This window comes from Papilio xuthus, unplaced genomic scaffold (genome assembly GCF_000836235.2).
Source record: "Papilio xuthus unplaced genomic scaffold, Pxut_1.1 DF827714.1, whole genome shotgun sequence".
NCBI lineage: Eukaryota > Metazoa > Arthropoda > Insecta > Lepidoptera > Papilionidae > Papilio > Papilio xuthus.
In genome coordinates this window covers 4,645,719-4,652,808 of record NW_013530935.1, presented here as the reverse complement: position 1 = coordinate 4,652,808, position 7,090 = coordinate 4,645,719, and positions in this window count along the sequence as shown.

Genomic DNA, 7,090 nt, shown 5'->3' with positions numbered 1-7,090 from the left:
AGAAGAAGAAGAAGAAGAAGAAGAAGAAGAAGAAGAAGAAGAAGAAGAAGAAGAAGAAGAAGAAGAAGAAGAAGAAGAAGAAGAAGAAGAAGAAGAAGAAGAAGAAGAAGAAGAAGAAGAAGAAGGGACTATTTTGGGAAACAGGCGTGAAAATGTATATGTTTTTAACTTAATCGAATCGAAAGTTACAGTTAAGATTTTCATCCTAAAAAATGTATCCCTTACAGAAGTAGTTTATTCCAAATTGTATCACAAGTATATAGAGTTCAATTTTGTCAAATGTTACGATATTTTTGCACACCTTGACTGCTTCGTTACTTATGACGCTGTGCCTGCTACGATATTTATAGGCACCTTGCATGTACTCATATATTTGACGCTGTGTATGAACCGATGTATTTGAGCAGGGTGAATGTATCTATTAATTTGAGGACTTTTGTTGTACCGATATAATTGATTACTTTTGGTGTACCTATATATTTGCATATCTTGTCTGTTACGATCTATATGACGCTGACTGTACACAAGGTGATATAAAGCGAGGCTAAGGCCGAGTTGCCTATTCACTAATTCGATTAGCAAGATCTGGAGCTGACCTAATTACCTTTACCATTTCAGTTTATTAGACCAATTTGGTGTTGCGCCTTTGCGGAAACCTCAGCATACCTAAATACCTAACACTTAAATTCCTTTGTAATATTATAAAGTAAATACATGGTGGTTCTCATCCTCAATCAAAAATAATTTTAGATCTATTGTATATTAGCAAAAAAAAAACAATCACCGAAATAAAAAAAAGTATAAACGAATTTCGCCAAAGTGCGCAAGTTCGCTTCGAAGCGATTCCATAGCGAACTTTAAAAGTGTATGGGATTGACGCGCGACAATCACGTGACTACTAGAAAGTTATTATCAGTTCTATCCATTTTTGACGTTCGTTGCATTCTGCTGCATTCTTTAATTTTCTTTTGTTTCACCTTAGTTTGGTATAAGATGGCATTTCTCCGGTCAACTTACTATACTGTGAGTTTTTGAGACAAAATTCCCGTTTAAAACATATTGTTTGATGATATGTTCTACAAAGTTTTTGGTCTCAGAAACCAACGATTACCACAGTTATATTAGCCACTTTTACTACTGGTATAATGTTTTCTGAGAGACGCATACTTTATACTTTTAATAGAACTAATTATATAAACGCTGTATTATTAAAGCTGCAAGTTTGTAGTTCTTAGAACAAACAACATCCTGTGTTATGTTAACTTACTCACTGTTATCTCTATGTTATCTTGCTTCTTGTGAGAACTGTTATAGTCTGTTAGTAGATAAGAAAATTAGTTGCTTGTTAATGAATCATACTGTAGTACTAATAAAATATAATTTATTTTATAAGTTTTTGATTCGTCCGTTTGAAATTAAAAATAATAATTTCTAACAATAACAAACAACTATATACCTTCCATTATTTTAAGTAAGAAGTAAGATTTATAATTGATTAGTTAACCGGGCAAACGTTGTTTTGTTATAAAAATCTATTTCAAGCGACTTTCTAGAAAGTACTAAAATGACTATTATAATATAGGTGTTGGTGATAGAAGGGTGATATGTATTTTTAAGGCCACATTAAAAGAAAATCCAAAACATAAAAAATAAAAATGTTAAAGGTGGACAGCCCTTATCACTTAGGAGTATGATGAGATAGTAACCAATTCTCAGATCTACTGAATATGTATATAACATTTCATAAAAATTGGTCAAGTCGTTTCGGAGCAGTACGGTAATTTACATTGTGACACGAGAATTTTATAAGATTTTCAAAGTATTAAAGGTAAAATTCACAAGTATTTTCTGGCGAAAAGGATGGATTAATGTTGGAATCGATTACTATGAAACTAAAGCCATTCGATTAAGCTACTGGATTATCCATAGTTCAACAACATGGATAAAGGCGTACAGTGAAGCGTCAAGTCCCATCGGCAGCGGTAATCGAGCTCTATCAGTTAATTTCACACGGTGGCATCGAACCTGCGTTCTTGAACAGCGTTAGAACCATGTCTAATTATAACTCGTATTAAGACGGTTCCACACTGGTGGTTTGATTAAGTTTTGATTTAAAATGGTCACGTGACGATGAAATTAAAACAGTAAGTAAAGGAAAGACGTGCGTAAAAGCGATTTCAAATTCGACAAACTTACAGGAATTTATACTTTTAGACATTATTAGTTAGAATCCTTGGCGTAAATGGCGAGTTTTCGTTACCAAGTCAAGTGTCAGATTGATTAGTGAGGGGACATAAACGTTGACATTTTAATAAGGCTAATGTTGCGCCTATACACCGGTATAGTGCCGGATTATCTTCCTAACAATACAACCATAGATTTTAAATTTATAACTAACTTTTAAAATAGCATTACATAAATTTCCTGCTCTAATATCTTGCCATACCACCTTCCTTACAAATATAATGCAATATGCATGTAAAAATGACAAATGCAATGTGCAGCAGTCGTGTAAATTGCTCAAGGTGTGTCACGACATTAAGAATTCCACGTTCCGCGATCCACATTATTATTTCCTTTGAAAATCGATTTTGTAAAACGAATTATACCATCAAGATGTATTTACTAGGAAAGTCCTTTGTGCAAAAAGATGTGCTTCTCAAAATATCATCATAAGAATATTATCTTTGCAACAATAACATGGAAACGAACACTTAAAGAAGTATAATTTATCCGTCAACTTAGGAATTTTATTTTAAATACAAAAAAAAACAATTTATAGACTAACTAAATACAAAAAATATTGTGTAATTAAATAACATTTATAAATTAAAATTTACATGGTAGCGAATAATTTTCGCAAACAAGTTTTTCGTGTAAATTGAATTCAATATTGAATGGATTTCAAGGCAGGTGCTAAACTGACGAATCAAACAGCTGTCATTTTAACATTAAAGGTTTGATTGATTGTTCCGATAGCATTTTAATATATTTCATTGTGTTTTTAATCAATCATCTGCCCTAACAATTATTAATTCATCTATTTATATTTAAGTTTTATTTCTATTTGTCTAAGCAAGAAAATCTTTTTCTGGGCTCAACGATTGGAATCAACCGTAGGATTCCAGACTAAAATGCAATTACATCGACCACTGAGCCGAATATACCTGTATTACAAAGATTTAGGACTTGCCCAAAACAAAATAGTACCAGAAGAAATGTTCTTAAACAATAACATGAAATCTGCAAACACATATAATATCTGTTGTCTGTCTGTTCACCATCACAATGTAAATATGGTTAATTATTATCGACGGCCATTATACTTATGACAATTTAAAAACTTAACGAATTATTATCAATTTAATAAAAACACTTAAAAGAGTTCTGTGTAAAATCGGACGCACATGTTAAACACCGAAATTGGTCTTTACTTAATACTAAACACAAATAAATTAAAAGCAACCGAGCAAAGTCACGAGTATCAGTTAGTTTTTAATATCAACCCCATGTAAAGGTGAATTGTAAGGGTTGTATAGTACAAAGCGACTTAAGACCGCGTAGTAATATGACCGTAATTGTCCTCTTAGATGGAGCTGCAGACTAGACTCTTCAAGAAATGAGAGAAATTATCCGAGTTGTGGTTACGCCTTTTACTTGTATGTTTTTTAAAAACCAGCTAAACCCCACAAGTATTATGACAAAATCAAAATATACAGTTCGCTCAAAAACGAAAAGGAATTAGAGTTTTAATGAACAAATGCATAGTTCATCAAATTCCGAGGATTTAACAACATAAAGGGAACAAACATTCGAATCTTTTACATTTACGAATTTTATTATCTTTTTTACTTTTTTTTTACGAATCTTTACATCGAAAAACATAGACAAACAGATACAGATAGGATATAAATATAAATCGGAGAATAGCATAGTAAACTAAATGTTGTTTCAGGTACTACGTCTAGACACTATTTATTATAATAGCGTGGTCTGATTTTAGCGGTTCCCACGTTAGGTTCACACGCGGGTCACACCCCGTGAGCAGAGACCCGATTGTTCCTCAAATAGGCCTCTGCAGGGTGCGAGGTGCTGTTGCGGCCCTTGACCCCGGTAGTAAGACATTTTTCAATTCAATGCATTTAACCGGTCATATCACTTAAACTGTTAAGGTTACCCTTGTTTTGGTCTTGGCAACTCGTATAGATATTGTTTTAGGAAAGAATTGATTATATATATATATTTTGTAGCACCTTTTCACTGACTGCCTGACTGATATAAACACAACTATTGGGCCTAGAAACAAAATATAGAAAACGCCAATAAAGTCTATGACTATAGACGAAGTTTTATACTATTTAAACGTGGTTAAGGAGATCTAGTTATAACAATGTTCATAGATGCCTTTTTTATCATTCCCAAGTCAATATTGCAATACGCCACAAAGGGCAGCTGCATCCACATGCATTTGGAAGTGGGAAGCAGGTGCTTACGTTTACACATGTCTGCAACTCTTAAGGGCTTATTATCTCAAAAACGAATGCCGAATATTAAAATATTGACAGATGGCGAGATGCCCTTTTTATAAATGCAAGCCGGTTGCCTGAAGTCAATTTGCTGAAATAAAATTACAGTTTTAAAACTTAATGGTTTACCATTCTTTTGAATAATTTGAAGCGTGCTACACACGTTCATTATTTACTGAACAGACGAACTGTACGGTTAAAAAAGTGCGTTTGTAAGTAAATTTTAGAATTTTAATTTTGATACCAAAAAGAGCAACGATATTTTATTATTACTGGGTTCCGTAAATACTTGTAATTCACCTACTTATTAACTTGGAATATGACGCATTCTTCCATGGCGATTTATTTATTTCCCACAGCAATTTGACACGGTTCAATACACAAACATTGACAATTACACGGTGATCTTGCTATACCGATTTTAAATTGATTTTATAACCCAATAAAGATTATTTTTAGATTAACAGGAGGACAAATTAAGTGATAAAATTTGCTGTTAAGTGAACAACTACGTACTTTATCTCAGTGGCATTTTTGAAGGTCATTTATTTTGTTGACAAGCCTAAAGATAATTTAGAACACTGTATAAACCGGTTCTTACCCCTAATCCGTGACAAAAATAGTTTAAAAGTGGAATATGCGTAGTTTATAATATTAATAATCTCATAGAGTTCTAGAAAATATATTATCCGCCTTAATGCGTATTGCCAGCTTTTTTATGGCTTCAACAAAGATGAGCGACGCTTTTCATGTCATGCGAAAGAACGGGGTCGTTTTACGATGTCACAAGAAAAGGTTACGTCTTGTGTTACGTAATCAAAATATCGTTAAAATTAGATAAACTGTTTAGATTTTTAGCAAGAGTTAAATTTACAATAAAACTTTTAATTTAGCGACCTTACTTCATACTATATCTTACTAATATTATAAATGCGAATGTTTGGATTGATGGATGTTTGTTTGAAGGTATCTCCAGAACGGCTTAACGGATCTTGATGAAATTTGGCACAGATGTAGAGTATAATCTTGAAGAGCACATAGGTTACTTATTAAGTTTTTTTCTTTAATTCCGCATGTACGAAGTCACGGGCCACAGTTTGTTAAACGTATTGTTTGTTTCGTGAAATATCTTTACTGTAAGTAGATATACATACATTTACTTGCAATTTGCTGATGACTAATATGCAAAAAGTGAACACGATCTGTCAACGTCGACATAAAGCGATTGTCACGTCACTAGCTCAAATATTACATGGTTTTTGTTGCGCAGACATCTTGTAATACCTACCTTGAATAATAATATCTTACAGTTACAAGTTCATTGACGTACGTGCTAGTACACGAAAATATGACATGGTAGAGGTATCAAGTTGGTTTTTTTTATTGACTTTTAATACGAACAATTTTATTTGGAATGAACTCATTGTAATTGCTATTTCTCTATTCAGGCCTCCGTTAATATTAAAAAAGAAATCACTTTTAATATTAAATAAATATAAGTCTATATTCTAGTTCATGTTTTATTTTAAACGTGAGAATAAGAAAATACGGTTAATCGTTGCTCAAAATGGAAGTAATAAAAATTGATCTATAAATTATACAAGCGACTGTATTTCCTAATAATATCAACACACGGACACGCAACATCAGTCACAATACGCCAATAAATTCTATAAAACGCTCGAATATTTTAACTTTTACTCACGACTTTTATGCAATCGTCATATTGCATGTTCAACCTTGATTCACTTATACAGGCGACCTTTTCTTAACCTAGATGCCCGGTAGTTTTATCGTGAACTAGCTGTCGCCAGCAACTCCATCCCCGCGGAATTAAAATACTTAATAAGTAGCATATGTGTTCTTACAGACTATGTTTTACATCTATGTCAAATTTCAGCTAGAGCCGTTGAGCCCTTGCGAAAATATATTCAAACAAACATCCATCCATCTAAACATTCGCGTTTATATTGTTAGTAAGATATAAATATAATAGGTAAATTTGGCATAGATGTAGAACATAACCTGGAAGACACAACAACACATAGAGTCGCGGACGACTGCTAGTAAACAACACTAAATTCACTAAATTAGTCGATAACATTCAACAATCTCTTAAACACTGCTGAATATCGTAAAATAATATTACGAATGCTTTCATTCAGCAACAGTCTGTTGAGACATAAAAGTCTAGACCTAAGTTATTATTTGAAGTATACGCGCCTTATATTTCGTGGTAAGTATATAACTGCACGACATGGCGACAGAGACAATGAACACAAAAAGCCTCCGCCGTCTTTTTAACCTTGACATCAAGTCATGCTACTGTTAGCGTAATTTCAAGCTATGTAAAATATACATGTTAATATATACCTACAAATAAATTCCAGCTTGATACAGTCGCGCGTTTTTGAGGAAAAGGGTCTTGACAGACAGACGGACTGACAACAAAGTGATCCTATAATCCTAAAAATAAAGGAATGGCTCAAATAAAGTGATTTATTTTTGGAATATTTAAAAAATATACGGTGAAGTTTATATCAGGTATAGTTAAAGGAATAAAC